The following is a 17,603-nucleotide window of genomic DNA, read 5'->3' on the forward strand; positions in this document are numbered from 1 at the left end:
CATGATCCCGTGACCAGACACTTGGTCACTTTGAGCTCATTATGATGATGCATTACTGAGTGGGCCCAGTGATACCTCTCCGCCATACGGAGTGACAAATCCCAGTCTTGATCCGTGTCAACCCAACAGACACTTTCGGAGATACCCGTAGTATACCTTTATAGTCACCCAGTTACGTTGTGACGTTTGGTATACCCAAAGCGCTCCTACGGTATCCGGGATTTACACGATCTCATGGTCTAAGGAAAAGACACTTGACATTGGAAAAACTCTAGCAAACGAACTATACGATCTTTATGCTATGTTTAGGATTGGGTCTTGTCCATCACATCATTCTCCTAATGATGTGATCTCGTTATCAATGACATCCAATGTCCATAGTCAGGAAACCATGACTATCTGTTGATCAACGAGCTAGTCAACTAGAGGCTTACTAGGGACATGTTGGTGTCTGTTATTCACACATGTATTACGATTTCCGGATAACACAATTATAGCATGAATAAAGACAATTATCATGAACAAGGAAATATAATAATAATGCTTTTATTATTGCCTCTAGGGCATATTTCCAACAAAAACATCTCATATGTTTCGCGACGTTTCAAAACGTCTTCGGTGCCTCAACTCTAAACCGTTTAACTGAACTATCACGTAGTTATCAAAACGTGTATGTCAGATGTTCGCATCATCCACAGACAACGTTCGAGGTTCAGCACACTGAGCGGTGCATTAAGGACATAAGCCTTCGATGAAGCAATGAGGACAATCCTTAGTTTACGGACCTAGTCCGCATAATTGCTACTATCAACTTTCAACTAAATTTTCTCTAGGAACATAACTAAACAGTAGAACTGAAGCGTGAGCTACGACATAATTTGCGAAGACCTTTTGACTATGTTCAGGATAATTAAGTTCATCTTATGAACTCCCACTCAGATAGACATCCCTCTTGTCATCTAAGTGATTACATGATCCGATTCAACTAGGCCGTGTCCGATCATCACGTGAGACGGACTAGTCAACATCGGTGAACATCTTCATGTTGATCGTATCTACCATACGACTCATACTTGACCTTTCGGTATCTTGTGTTCCGAGGCCATGTCTGTACATGCTAGGCTCGTCAAGTCATCCTAAGTGTTTTGCATGTGTTCCGAGGCCATGTCTGTACATGCTAGGCTCGTCAACACCCGTTGTATTCGAACGTAAGAATCTATCACACCCAATCATCACGTGGTGCTTCGAAACGACGAACTTTCGCAACGGTGCACAGTTAGGGGGAACACTTTCTTGAAATTTTAATGAGGGATCATCTTATTTACTACCGTCGTTCTAAGCAAATAAGATGTATAAACATGATAAACATCACATGCAATCAAATAGTGACATGATATGGCCAATATCATATTGCTCCTTTTGATCTCCATCTTCGGGGCTCCATGATCATCATCGTCACCGGCATGACACCATGATCTCCATCATCATGATCTCCATCATCGTGTCTTCATGAAGTTGTCTCGCCAACTATTACTTCTACTACTACAGCTAACGGTTAGCAATAAAGTAAAGTAATTACATGGCGTTGTTTAATGACACGCAGGTCATATAATAAATAAAGACAACTCCTATGGCTCCTGCCGGTTGTCATACTCATCGACATGCAAGTCGTGATTCCTATTACAAGAACATGATCAATCTCATACATCACATATCATTCATCACATTCTTCTTGGCCATATCACATCACATAGCATACCCTGCAAAAACAAGTTAGACGTCCTCTAATTGTTGTTTGCATGTTTTACGTGGCTGCTATGGGTTTCTAGCAAGAACGTTTCTTACCTACGCAAATACCACAACGTGATATGCCAATTGCTATTTACCCTTCATAAGGACCCTTTTCATCGAATCCGATCCGACTAAAGTGGGAGAGACAGACACCCGCCAGCCACCTTATGCAACTAGTGCATGTCAGTCGGTGGAACCGGTCTCACGTAAGCGTACGTGTAAGGTTGGTCTGGGCCGCTTCATCCCACAATGCCTCCGAATCAAGATTGGACTAGTAACGGTAAGCATATTGAACAAAATCAACGCCCACAACTACTTTGTGTTCTACTCGTGCATAGAATCTACGCATAGACCTAGCTCATGATGCCACTGTTGGGGAACGTAGCAATAATTCAAAATTTTCCTACGTGTCACCAAGATCAATCTATGGAGTCATCTAGCAACGAGGGAGGAGTGGATCTACATACCCTTGTAGATTGCGCGCGGAAGCGTTCAAGGGAACGAGGTTGATGGAGTCGTACTCGTCGTGATCCAAATCACCGATGATCCTAGCGCCGAACAGACGGCACCTCCGCGTTCAACACATGTACGGAGCAGCAACGTCTCCTCCTTCTTGATCCAGCAAGGGGGAAGGAGAGGTTGATGGAGATCCAGCAGCACGACAGCGTGGTGGTGGAAGTAGCGGGATTCCAACAGGGCTTCGCCAAGCGCTGCGGGAGGAGGGAGATGTGTCACGGGAGGGAGAGGGAAGCGCCAGGGCTTAGGTGCGGCTGCCCTCCCTTCCCCCCACTATATATAGGGCCAAGGGAGGGGGGGCGCAGCCTTGGCCCTTCCTCCAAGGAAGGGTGCGGCTAGGGAGGAGTCCCTCCTCCCCAAGGCACCTAGGAGGTGCCTTCCCCCTTTAGGACTCTTCCTTTCCTTATCTCTTGGCGCATGGGCCTCTTGGGGCTGGTGCCCTTGGCCCATATAGGCCAAGGCGCACACCCCTACAGCCCATGTGGCCCCACCCGGGACCCCCGGGACCCTTCGGTGGTCCCGGTACAATACCGGTGACCCCGAAACTTGTCCCGATGGCCGAAATAGTACTTCCTATATATAATTCTTTACCTCCGGACCATTACGGAACTCCTCGTGATGTCCGGGATCTCATCCGGGACTCCAAACAACATTCGGGTTACCGCATACTAATATCTCTATAACCCTAGCGTCACCGAACCTTAAGTGTGTAGACCCTACGGGTTCGGGAACCATGCAGACATGACCGAGACGTTCTCCGGTCAATAACCAACAGCGGGATCTGGATACCCATGTTGGTTCCCACATGTTCCATGATGATCTCATTGGATGAACCACGATGTCGAGGATTCGATCAATCCCGTATACAATTCCCTTTGTCTATCGGTACGATACTTGCCCGAGATTCGATCGTCGGTATCCCGATACCTTGTTCAATCTCGTTACCGGCAAGTCTCTTTACTCGTTCCGTAACACATCATCCCGTGATCAACTCCTTGGTCACATTGTGCACATTATGATGATGTCCTACCGAGTGGGCCCAGAGATACCTCTCCATTTACACGGAGTGACAAATCCCAGTCTCGATTCGTGCCAACCCAACAGACACTTTCGGAGATACCTGTAGTGTACCTTTATAGCCACCCAGTTACGTTGTGACGTTTGGCACACCCAAAGTATTCCTACGGTATCCGGGAGTTGCACAATCTCATGGTCTAAGGAAATGATACTTGACATTAGAAAAGCTTTAGCATACGAACTACATGATCTTGTGCTAGGCTTAGGATTGGGTCTTGTCCATCACATCATTCTCCTAATGATGTGATCCCGTTATCAATGACATCCAATGTCCATGGTCAGGAAACCATAACCATCTATTGATCAACGAGCTAGTCAACTAGAGGCTTACTAGGGACATGGTGTTGTCTATGTATCCACACATGTATCTGAGTTTCCTATCAATACAATTCTAGCATGGATAATAAACGATTATCATGAACAAGGAAATATAATAATAACCAATTTATTATTGCCTCTAGGGCATATTTCCAACAATATATATATATATATATTTGTGACATATAATACATATTTAGATAGTTAAATCGTCAATCTAGAACTACGTGAATGACTTATTCACCGAGATGAAGGTAGTACCCACTTTTTGATCTAGTTCTTTATTGTGTCAATTACTTCGTAGATGATTGACTGAAGACTAAACACAGCAAAAAAGAGAGATTGAAGACTGAAGGGGGAACGACTAGAATAGATGAAGAAGTTTAGGTGCACAAAATAGAAAAAAAGATTCTGGACCATCGGATGGACCATGCATGGTAGATATTGTACCGAGTGGAATTTATGCACAAAAGTATGCTGCCCTCGATGCCCGTGTGAGTTTCGAGATAGCTGCAAGGTCCAGAGAGCTTGTTACAAAGCCGTCTCCCACAAAAAATGAGAAGGAGAAGAATGTTGGGGAACGTAGTAATTTCAAAAAATTTCCTACGCACACGCAAGATCAGGTGATGCATAGCAACGAGAGGGGAGAGTGTGATCTACGTACCCTTGTAGATCGACAACGGAAGCGTTTGGTTGATGTAGTCGTACGTCTCCACGGCCCGACCGATCAAGCACCGAAACTACGGCACCTCCGAGTTCTAGCACACGTTCAGCTCGATGACGATCCCTGGACTCCGATCCAGCAAAGTGTCGGGGGAGAGTTCCGTCAGCACGATGGCGTGGTGACGATCTTGATGTACTACTATCGCAGGGCTTCGCCTAAGCACCGCTACAATATTATCGAGGACTATGGTGGCAGGGGGCGCCACACACGGCTAAGAATATGATCACGTGGATCAACTTGTGTTTCTCTGGGGTGCCCCTGCCTCCGTATATAAAGGCTCAAAGGGGGGGTGCGGCCGGCCAGGAGAGGCGCGCCAGGAGGAGTCCTACTCCCTCCGGGAGTAGGACTTCCCCCCAATCCTAGTTGGAATAGGATTCGCGAGGTGGAAAAGAGAGAGAGAGAAGGAGGGGGCGCCGGCCCCCTCTCTCCTTGTCCTATTCAGACTAGGGGGAGGGGCGCGCGGCCCAGCCCTGGCCGCCTCTCCTCTTCTTTCACTAAGGCCCACTAAGGCCCATATAGCTCCCGGGGGGTTCCGATAACCTCCCGGTACTCCGATAAAATCCCGATTTCACCCGGAACACTTTCGATATCCAAACATAGGCTTACAATATATCAATCTTTATGTCTCGATCATTTCGAGACTCCTCGTCACGTCCGTGATCTCATCCGGGACTCCGAACATCCTTCGGTACATCAAAACGTATAAACTCATAATATAACTGTCATCGAAACCTTAAGCGTGTGGACCCTACGGGTTTGAGAACAATGCAGACATGACCGAGACATGTCTCCGGTCAATAACCAATAGCGGGACCTGGATGCCCATATTGGCTCCTACATATTCTACGAAGATCTTTATCGGTCAGACCGCATAACAACATACGTTGTTCCCTTTGTCATCGGTATGTTACTTGCCCGAGATTCGATCGTCGGTATCCAATACCTAGTTCAATCTCGTTACTGGCAAGTCTCTTTACTCGTTCCGTAATACATCATCCCGCAACTAACTCATTAGTTGCAATGCTTGCAAGGCTTAAGTGATGTGCATTACCGAGAGGGCCCACAGATACCTCTCCGACAATCGGAGTGACAAATCCTAATCTTGAAATACGCCAACCCAACATGTACCTTTGGAGACACCTGTAGAGCTCCTTTATAATCACCCAGTTACGTTGTGATGTTTGGTAGCACACAAAGTGTTCCTCCGGTAAACGGGAGTTGCATAATCTCATAGTCATAGGAACATGTATAAGTCATGAAGAAAGCAATAGCAACATACTAAACAATCGGGTGCTAAGCTAATGGAATGGGTCGTGTCAATCAGATCATTCACCTAATGATGTGATCCCGTTAATCAAATAACAACTCTTTGTCCATGGTTAGGAAACATAACCATCTTTGATTAACGAGCTAGTCAAGTAGAGGCATACTAGTGACACTCTGTTTGTCTATGTATTCACACATGTATTATGTTTCCAGTTAATACAATTCTAGCATGAATAATAAACTTTTATGATGATATAAGGAAATAAATAATAACTTTATTATTGCCTCTAGGGCATATTTCCTTCAGTCTCCCACTTGCACTAGGGTCAATAATCTAGATTACACAATAATGATTCTAACACCCATGGAGCTTTGGTGCTGATCATGTTTTGCCCATGGAAGAGGCTTAGTCAACGGGTCTGCTACATTCAGCTCCGTATGTATCTTGCAAATCTCTATGTCTCCCACCTGGACTAGATCCCGGATGGAATTGAAGCGTCTTTTGATGTGCTTGGTTCTTTTGTGAAACCTGGATTCCTTCGCCAAGGCAATAGCACCAGTATTGTCACAAAAGATTTTTCATTGGACCTGATGCACTAGGTATGACACCTAGATCAGATATGAACTCCTTCATCTAGACTCCTTCATTTGCTGCTTCCAAAGCGGCTATGTACTCTGCTTCACATGTAGATCCCGCCACGACGCTTTGTTTAGAACTGCACCAACCGGCAGCTCCACCGTTTAATGTAAACACGTATCTGGTTTGCGATTTAGAATCGTCCGGATCAGTGTCAAAGCTTGCATCAACGTAACCATTTACGATGAGCTCTTTGTCACCTCCATATATGAGATCCTTGGTCCTTTTCAGGTACTTCAGGATGTTCTTGACCGCTGTCCAGTGATCCACTCCTGGATTACTTTGGTACCTCCCTGCTAAACTTATAGCAAGGCACACATCAGGTCTGGTACACAGCATTGCATACATGATAGAGCCTATGGCTGAAGCATAGGGAACATCTTTCATTTTCTCTCTATCTTCTGCAGTGGTCGGGCATTGAGTCTGACTCAACTTCACACCTTGTAATACAGGCAAGAACCCTTTCTTTGCTTGATCCATTTTGAACTTCTTCAAAATCTTGTCAAGGTATGTGCTTTGTGAAAGTCCTATTAAGCGTCTTGATCTATCTCTATAGATCTTTATGCCTAATATGTAAGCAGCTTCACCGAGGTCTTTCATTGAAAAACTCTTATTCAAGTATCCCTTTATGCTATCCAGAAATTCTATATTATTTCCAATCAGTAATATGTCATCCACATATAATATCAGAAATGCTACAGAGCTCCCACTCACTTTCTTGTAAATACAAGCTTCTCCGAAAGTCTGTATAAAACCAAATGCTTTGATCACACTATCAAAATGTTTATTCCAACTCCGAGAGGCTTGCACCAGTCCATAAATGGATCGCTGGAGCTTGCACACTTTGTTAGCTCCCTTTGGATCGACAAAACCTTCCGGATGCATCATATACAACTCTTCTTCCAGAAATCCATTCAGGAATGCAGTTTTGACATCCATCTGCCAAACTTCATAATCATAAAATGCGGCAATTGCTAACATGATTCGGACAGACTTAAGCATCGCTACGGGTGAGAAGGTCTCATCGTAGTCAACCCCTTGAACTTGTCGAAACCCTTTTGCGACAAGTTGAGCTTTGTAGACAGTAATATTACCGTCAGCGTCAGTCTTCTTCTTGAAGATCCATTTATTCTCAATTGCTTGCCGATCATCGGGCAAGTCAACCAAAGTCCATACTTTGTTCTCATACATGGATCCCATCTCAGATTTCATGGCTTCAAGCCATTTTGCGGAATCTGGGCTCACCATTGCTTCTTCATAGTTCGTAGGTTCATCATGATCTAGCAGCATGACTTCCAGAACAGGATTACCGTACCACTCTGGCGCGGATCTCACTCTGGTTGATCTACGAGGTTCAGTAGTATCTTGTCCTGAAGTTTCATGATCATTATCATTAGCTTCCTCACTAATTGGTGTAGGTGTTGCAGAAACAGGTTTCTGTGATGTACTACTTTCCAATAAGGGAGCAGGTACAGTTACCTCGTCAAGTTCTACTTTCCTCCCACTCACATCTTTCGAGAGAAACTCCTTCTCCAGAAAGTTTCCGAACTTAGCAACAAAAGTCTTGCCTTCGGATCTGTGATAGAAGGTGTATCCAATAGTTTCCTTTCGATATCCTATGAAGACACATTTCTCCGATTTGGGTTCGAACTTATCAGGTTGAAGCTTTTTCACATAAGCATCGCAGCCCCAAACTTTCAGAAACGACAACTTTGGTTTCTTGCCAAACCATAGTTCATAAGGCGTCATCTCAATGGATTTTGATGGTGCCCTATTTAACGTGAATGCGGCCGTCTCTAAAGCATAACCCCAAAACGATAGCGGTAAATCAGTAAGAGACATCATAGATCGCACCATATCTAGTAAAGTACGATTACGACGTTCGGACACACCATTATGCTGTGGTGTTCCGGGTGGCATGAGTTGCGAAACTATTCCACAATTTTTCAAATGTACACCAAACTCGTAACTCAAATATTCTCCTCCATGATCAGATCGTAGAAACTTTATTTTCTTGTTACGATGATTTTCAACTTCACTCTGAAATTCTTTGAACTTTTCAAATGTTTCAGACTTATGTTTCATTAAGTAGATGTACCCATATCTGCTTAAGTCATCTGTGAATGTGAGAAAATAACGATATCCGCCACGAGTCTCAATATTCATCGGACCACATACATCTGTATGTATGATTTCCAACAAATCTGTTGCTCTCTCCATAGTGCCGGAGAACGGTGTTTTAGTCATCTTGCCCATGAGGCACGGTTCGCAAGTACCAAGTGATTCATAATCAAGTGGTTCCAAAAGTCCATCAGTATGGAGTTTCTTCATGCGCTTTATACCGATATGACCTAAACGGCAGTGCCACAAATAAGTTGCACCATCATTATCAACTCTGCATCTTTTGGCTTCAACATTATGAATATGTGTGTCACTACTATCGAGATTCAATAAGAATAGACCACTCTTCAAGGGTGCATGACCATAAAAGATATTACTCATATAAATAGAACAACCATTATTCTCTGATTTAAATGAATAACCGTCTCGCATTAAACAAGATCCAGATATAATGTTCATGCTCAACGCTGGCACCAAATAACAATTATTTAGGTCTAATACTAATCCCGAAGGTAGATGTAGAGGTAGCGTGCCGACCGCGATCACATCGACTTTGGAACCGTTTCCCACGCACATTGTCACCTCGTCCTTAGCCAATCTTCGCTTAATCCGTAGTCCATGTTTCGAGTTGCAAATATTAGCAACAGAACCAGTATCAAATACCCAGGTGCTACTGCGAGCATTAGTAAGGTACACATCAATAACATGTATATCACATATACCTTTGTTCACCTTGCCATCCTTCTTATCCGCCAAATACTTGGGGCAGTTCCGCTTCCAGTGACCAGTCTGCTTGCAGTAGAAGCACTCAGTTTCAGGCTTAGGTCCAGACTTGGGTTTCTTCTCTTGAGCAGCAACTTGCTTGCTGTTCTTCTTGAAGTTCCCCTTCTTCTTTTCTTTTTCTTGAAACTAGTGGTCTTGTTGACCATCAACACTTGATGCTCCTTTTTGATTTCTACCTCCGCAGCTTTCAGCATTGCGAAGAGCTCGGGAATAGTCTTATTCATCCCTGGCATATTATAGTTCATCACGAAGCTCTTGTAGCTTGGTGGCAGTGATTGGAGAATTCTGTCAATGACGCAATCATCTGGAAGATTAACTCCCATCTGAATCAAGTGATTATTATACCCAGACATTTTGAGTATATGCTCACTGACAGAACTGTTCTCCTCCATCTTGCAGCTATAGAACTTATTGGAGACTTCATATCTCTCAATCCGGGCATTTGCTTGAAATATTAACTTCAACTCCTGGAACATCTCATATGCTCCATCACGTTCAAAACGTCATTGAAGTCCCGATTCTAAGCCGTAAAGCATGGCACACTGAACCATCGAGTAGTCATCAGCTTTGCTCTGCCAGACGTTCATAACATCTGGTGTTGCTCCAGCAGCAGGCCTGGCACCTAGCGGTGCTTCCAGGACGTAATTCTTCTGTGTAGCAATGAGGATAATCCTCAAGTTACGGACTCAGTCCGTGTAATTGCTACCATCATCTTTCAACTTTGCTTTCTCAAGGAACGCATTAAAATTCAACGGAACAACAGCACGGGCCATCTATCTACAATCAAACATACATAAGCAAGATACTATCTGAAGGAAATATGCCCTAGAGGCAATAATAAAGTTATTATTTATTTCCTTATATCATGGTAAATGTTTATTATTCATGCTAGAATTGTATTAACTGGAAACATAATACATGTGTGAATACATAGACAAACTAAGTGTCACTAGTATGCCTCTAATTGACTAGCTCATTAATCAAAGATGGTTATGTTTCCTAACCATGAACAAAGTGTTGTTATTTGATTAACGAGGTCACATCATTAGTTAAATGATCTGATTGACATGACCCATTCCATTAGCTTAGCACCCGATCGTTTAGTATGTTGCTATTGCTTTCTTCATGACTTATACATGTTCCTATGACTATGAGATTATGCAACTCCCGTTTACCGGAGGAACACTTTGTGTGCTACCAAACGTCACAACGTAACTGGGTGATTATAAAGGAGCTCTACAGGTGTCTCCAATGGTAGATGTTGGGTTGGCGTATTTCGAGAATAGGATTTGTCACTCCGATTCTCGGAGAGGTATCTCTGGGCCCTCTCGGTAATGCACATCACATAAGCCTTGCAAGCATTGCAACTAATGAGTTAGTTGCGAGATGATGTATTACGGAACGAGTAAAGAAACTTGCCGGTAACGAGATTGAACTAGGTATTGGATACAGACGATCGAATCTCGGGCAAGTAACATACCGATGACAAAGGGAACAACGTATGTTGTTATGCGGTCTGACCGATAAAGATCTTCATAGAATATGTAGGAGCCAATATGGGCATCCAGGTCCCGCTGTTGGTTATTGACCGGAGACGTGTCTCGGTCATGTCTACATTGTTCTCGAACCATAGGGTCCGCACGCTTAACGTTACGATGACAGTTATTATGAGTTTATGCATTTTGATGTACCGAAGTTAGTTCGGAGTCCTGGATGTGATCACGGACATGACGAGGAGTCTCGAAATGGTCGAGAAATAAAGATTGATATATTGGATGACTATATTCGGACACCGGAAGGGTTCCGGAAGAGTATCGGATAAAACCGGAGCACCGGGGGGTTACCGGAACCCCCCGGGGGGTTAATGGGCCTTATGGGCCTAATGTGGAGAAGAGGAAGGGGCTGCCAGGGCAGGCCGCGCGCCCCCTCTCCCCCTAGTCCGAATTGGACAAGGAGGGAGGGGCGGCGCCCCCCCTTTCCTATTCTCCCTCCACCTCTCCTAGTAGGACAAGGATTGGGGGGAGTCCTACTCCCGGTAGGAGTAGGACTCCTCCTGCGCGCCTCCTATGGCCGGCCGCACCCCCCCCCTTGGATCCTTTATATACGGGGGCAGGGGGGCACCTCTAGACACACAAGTTGATCCCCGTGATCGTTCCTTAGCCATGTGCGGTGCCCCCTGCCACCATATTCCACCTCGATCATATCGTTGTAGTGCTTAGGCGAAGCCCTGCGTCGGTAGAACATCATCATCGTCACCACGTTGTTGTGCTGACGGAACTCATCCCCGAAGCTTTGCTGGATCGGAGCCCGGGGAGCATGATCGAGCTGTACGTGTGCTAAGAACTCGGAGGTGCCGGAGTAACGGTGCTTGGATCGGTCGGATCAGGAAGAAGACGTACGACTACTTCCTCTACGTTGTGTCAACGCTTCCGTTGCGATCTACGAGGGTACGTAGATTACACTCTCCCCTCTCGTTGCTATGCATCACCATGATCTTGCGTGTGCGTAGGAATTTTTTTGAAATTACTGCGTTCCCCAACACTATCAGGTACTAAGTATATGCTCACTAACAGAACTGTTCTCCTCCATCTTGCAGCTATAGAACTTATTGGAGACTTCGTATCTCTCAATTCGGGCATTTGCTTGAAATATTAAGTTCAACTCCTGGAACATCTCATATGCTCCATGACGTTCAAAATGTCGTTGAAGTCCCAATTCTAAGCCGTAAAGCATGGCACACTGAACTATCGAGTAGTCATCAGCTTTGCTCTGCCAGACGTTCATAACATCTGGTGTTGCTCCAACAGCAGGCCTGGCACCCAGCGGTGCTTCCAGGACGTAATTCTTCTAAGCAGCAATGAGGATAATCCTCAAGTTACGGACCCAGTCCGTGTAATTGCTACCATCATCTTTCAACTTTGCTTTCTCAAGGAACGCATTAAAATTCAATGGAACAACAGCACGAGCCATCTATCTACAATCAAACATAAACAAGCAAGATACTATCAGGTACTAAGTTCATGATAAGTTTAAGTTCAATTAATCAAATTACTTAAGAACTCCCACTTAGATAGACATCCATCTAATCCTCTAAGTGATCACGTGATCCAAATCAACTAAACCATGTCCGATCATCACGTGAGATGGAGTAGTTTCATTGGTGAACATCACTATGTTGATCATATCTACTATATGATTCACGCTCGACCTTTCGGTCTCTGTATTCCGAGGCCATATCTGCATATGCTTGGCTCGTCAAGTATAACCTGAGTATTTCGCCTGTGCAACTGTTTTGCACCCGTTGTATTTGAACGTAGAGCCTATCACACCCGATCATCACGTGGTGTCTCAGCACGAAGAACTTTCGCAATGGTGCATACTCAGGGAGAACACTTCTTGATAATTTTAGTGAGAGATCATCTTATAATGCTACCGTCAATCAAAGCAAGATAAGATACATAAAAGATAAACATCACATGCAATCAATATAAGTGATATGATATGGCCATCATCATCTTGTGCCTGTGATCTCCATCTCCGAAGCACCATCATGATCACCATCGTCACCTGCGCGACACCTTGATCTCCATCATAGCATCGTTGTCGTCTCGCCAATCTTATGCTTCCACGACTATCGCTACCGCTTAGTGATAAAGTAAAGCATTACAGCGCGATTGCATTGCATACAATAAAGCGACAACCATATGGCTCTTGCCAGTTGCCGATAACTCGGTTACAAAACATGATCATCTCATACAATAAAATTCAGCATCATGTCTTGACCATATCACATCACAACATGCCCTGCAAAAACAAGTTAGACGTCCTCTACTTTGTTGTTGCAAGTTTTACGTGGCTGCTACGGGCTTAAGCAAGAACCAATCTTACCCTACGCATCAAAATCACAATGATAGTTTGTCAAGTCGGTGCTGTTTTAACCTTCGCAAGGACCGGGCGTAGCCACACTTGGTTCAACTAAAGTTGGAGAAACTGTCACCCGCAAGCCACCTATGTGCAAAGCACGTCAGGAGAACCGGTCTCGCGCAAGCGTACGCGTAATGTCGGTCCGGGCCGCTTCGTCCAACAATACCGCCGAACCAAAGTATGACATGCTGGTAAGCAGTATGACTTATATCTCCCACAACTCACTTGTGTTCTACTCGTGCATATAACATCAACACATAAAACCTAGGCTCGGATGCCACTGTTGGGGAACGTAGTAATTTCAAAAAAATTCCTATGCACACGCAAGATCATGGTGATGCATAGCAACGAGAGGGGAGAGTGTGATCTACGTACCCTTGTAGATCGACAACGGAAGCGTTTGGTTGATGTAGTCGTACGTCTCCACGGCCCGACCGATCAAGCACCGAAACTACGGCACCTCCGAGTTCTAGCACACGTTCAGCTCGATGACGATCCCTGGACTCCGATCCAGCAAAGTGTTGGGGAAGAGTTCCGTCGGCATGACGGCGTGGTGACGATCTTGATGTACTACTGTCGCAGGGCTTCGCCTAAGCACCGCTACAATATTATCGAGGACTATGGTGGCAGGGGGCGCCGCACACGGCTAAGAATATGATCACGTGGATCAACTTGTGTTTCTCTGGGGTGCCCCTGCCTCCGTATATAAAGGCTCAAAGGGGGGGGGGTGCGGCCGGCTAGGAGAGGCGCGCCAGGAGGAGTCCTACTCCCTCCGGGAGTAGGCCCCCCCCAATCCTAGTTGGAATAGGATTCGTGAGGTGGAAAAGAGAGAGAGAGAAGGAGGGGGCGCCGCCCCCCTCTCTCCTTGTCCTATTCGGACTAGGGGGGAGGGGCGCGCGGCCCAGCCCTGGCCGCCTCTCCTCTTCTTCCACTAAGGCCCACTAAGGCCCATATAGCTCCCGGGGGGTTCCGGTAACCTCCCGGTACTCCGGTAAAATCCCGATTTCACCCGGAACACTTCCAATATCCACACATAGGCTTCCAATATATCAATCTTTATGTCTCGACCATTTCGAGACTCCTCGTCACGTCCGTGATCTCATCCGGGACTCCGAACATCCTTCGGTACATCAAAACGTATAAACTCATAATATAACTATCATCGAAACCTTAAGCGTGCGGACCCTACGGGTTCGAGAACAATGCAGACATGACCGAGACATGTTTCCGGTCAATAACCAATAGCGGGACCTGGATGCCCATATTGGCTCCTACATATTCCACGAAGATCTTTATCGGTCAGACCGCATAACAACATACGTTGTTCCCTTTGTCATTGGTATGTTACTTGCCCGAGATTCGATCGTCGGTATCCAATACCTAGTTCAATCTCGTTACCGGCAAGTCTCTTTACTCGTTCCGTAATACATCATCCCGCAACTAACTCTTTAGTTGCAATGCTTGCAAGGCTTAAGTGATGTGCATTACCGAGAGGGCCCAGAGATACCTCTCCGACAATCGGAGTGACAAATCCTAATCTCGAAATACGCCAACCCAACATGTACCTTTGGAGACACCTGTAGAGCTCCTTTATAATCACCCAGTTACGTTGTGACATTTGGTAGCACACAAAGTGTTCCTCCGGTAAACGGGAGTTGCATAATCTCATAGTCATAGGAACATGTATAAGTCATGAAGAAAGCAATAGCAACATACTAAACGATGGGGTGCTAAGCTAATGGAATGGGTCATGCCAATCAGATCATTCACCTAATGATGTGATCCCGTTAATCAAATAACAACTCTTTGTCCATGGTTAGGAAACATAACCATCTTTGATTAACGAGCTAGTCAAGTAGAGGCATACTAGTGACACTCTGTTTGTCTATGTATTCACACATGTATTATGTTTCCGGTTAATACAATTCTAGCATGAATAATAAACTTTTATGATGATATAAGGAAATAAATAATAACTTCATTATTGCCTCTAGGGCATATTTCCTTCAAAGAAGAAGATATTGCACCAGCAGCAGGGCATTATGGACGGATAAACTATTTCCTCTTGAGAGCTCCACCTCCAGCTTCCCCATCCGGCCTCCCTCCCCCTCGCCGACGGCGGCCATGGTGGCCGGCGCTGGGTGGGATGGAGGTCTGGATCCTAGGTCTAGTAGTGTGTGAGTGTCTCTCTCTCCGACAAATAAAGTGGAGCTGCGTTTTGGATCTTGTCTAGGTGGTTGTTCAACTCTCCCTTGGGGCCACGCTGGTGGCGAAAAGGCGAAGGCAAGGATGATCCCTGGCAGTGGATCCTTCGGCGGCATCCCTCAGCCAGATCCATGGCGAAGCTTAGGCCCGTCTGGTTTCGTCCCCACTTATCCCCCCTTTTCTTGCTGTAATAAATCTCAATCATATGGTGCGCCAGATGCTCTTCTTCCTCGATCTGTTCTTGCCATCATGGTTGTGGGAAGAGAGATAGAGCAGCAGGAGATGTACATGCCTGCCACTTGCATGAGGCCTCGTTGCTACCTTCCTTCTCTTGATGCCGCCAAGGTGGTGGATGAAGAGGGGTGGGGAAGCACTGAGCTGAAGATTGATGGTCGGGTTCGAGCTCATCAGCAGAGGATTCTATGGTGGAGCTACGGCGCCTGCAATCGGTTGCCGGTCTTCATCGAGCCTCTGCTTCTTCTGGTCGAAGGGCGGCCAACCCCTTTCCTCCTGGCTTGCATGCCTTATGGGAGGCAGTTCTAGTTTTCGTTCAGAGGCTATGGGATGCACTTGCTACGCCCATGGCGATCTCGTTGCCCCAAGTGGTTCGTCCCCGGCGACGGCGAGGTTCAATCTGAGCGAAGGCTGCCAAGGACCCGATTGTGTTTTAATCTTTCAGTTAGGGTTTCTCCTTGTAAACGTCTGGGACTTCGTAGTAATCTTTCTTTTTCTTTGGGTCCTGATGTAAAGTATGCTTTGAAGCTTATCTAATGAAAGTCTGGGTCCTTCGGGACCCTGCTCTGTTCAAAAAAAAAACTATTTCCTCTGTTGTAAAAAAAATTATTCCCTCTCTGTGTATATTGATATATGCCCTGTTTGGTTCAGCTTTTATCGACGGATTCCGCTGCTGCGCAGCAGAATCTGAATCAAAGAGCGAACCCAGCAGAATCCGATTCCAGAAATCCGCTGCCAAAATCTGAACTAAAAGCGGAAGTAGCCCAGGACGTGCTTTCCAAAATCTGATTCCGCTGCGGACCAAAATCTGAAAAAGTTGTATCAACTGGTTTGCCAAATGACTTACATCTTTTTCACATCAGATTTCCACAACTGTTTTTCCACAGCAGATTTTTCACAGCTACTTTTAGAAATCCACAGCTGAATCAAACAGGGCCATAGATGGACTATTTCGATGGTGTGCATGTCTTTGGAACAAGTAGTAGCGTGGGTCCGCTTGACTATAAGGAACTACTAGTTGACCCGTTGCGCCAAATGGCGCAAAGACCTGCTGAAGACATGGTGTCGATGAAAATAGTTGCATGCTGCAAGAACCTTCAACTAAAGCATGCTATTTTTTAAACATGTTTATTACGTTGTTAAATAATAGTCTGGGAAAAGGGAAACTTTGCATAATATGAATATACTCAGTTTGAAAATATGGGCACTATGATGAGAGAGTAAAGTTGGCATGGTTGTATTTTTTTAGCAAGTTCGGAAACATGGTTATCATGATGAGAAACCTGGCCATGCATAGTTTTCCTGCAAAAAAGAGGGGGAAAATATAAGAAACCTAAGAAAAAAAACATGCCTTTCTTGTGCATATACGGAGATATAGGGATCAGGAGGTATTAGGATTGCCCATATGTTATTTAGCCCAACCCACGTAGAGCTATGCCTGTGGCCCATGAGGAGCTGAATAAGAAGCGGCAGGGGGAGGAGCGAGCAAAGACTGTCTATCCCTCTCCTTTCTTTCTCGGTTCGTCGGCTGGGCAACAAATGGCACAGAGACCCATTGAATTCATGTTCAGCATGAAAAGAAATTCCATGTTTTAGTTGTTTTATTAGCGGGCAAATATATATGATAACAAATTTAACCCCCTTTAATAAAAAATAGAGACTTGTCATCTACAATGAGATATACCTACACATTTTAATTTGGTAGTAGAGTCCCATTTCAAGACCATGTCATGTTGAAAAAATGTGTATTTTTCAGTAATCTCCCGTTGCGCCAAATTGCGAACAGACCCACACCATACGTGCTTTGAAAATATTCCATTTATTAGTATTGAGCAAGCACATATGTTTACTATTCTAACCACTATATAAGCAAAATGGACGGGGGCTTGTATAAGGGTGACCAAAGTTCAAAAGAAAAAAAATGGTGTATGTGTTGTTTTTCTGATGATTTGGGTCTTGGAACACCTGAATAGGCAAACACGGTATTGCAAGTAAGAAAATGTGAAA

The 17,603-nt window shown here is 45.0% G+C and overlaps 1 pseudogene; it reads left to right on the forward strand.

Annotated features, from left to right (window-relative positions):
• Positions 1-16,133, forward strand: part of LOC147985774 (uncharacterized) — a 29,629-nt pseudogene extending 13,496 nt beyond the window's left edge.
• Positions 16,134-17,603: the final 1,470 nt, after the last annotated feature.

This window comes from Triticum urartu, chromosome 2A (assembly GCF_056163025.1).
Source record: "Triticum urartu cultivar PI428250 chromosome 2A, HENAU_Tu73, whole genome shotgun sequence".
Lineage (NCBI taxonomy): Eukaryota > Viridiplantae > Streptophyta > Magnoliopsida > Poales > Poaceae > Triticum > Triticum urartu.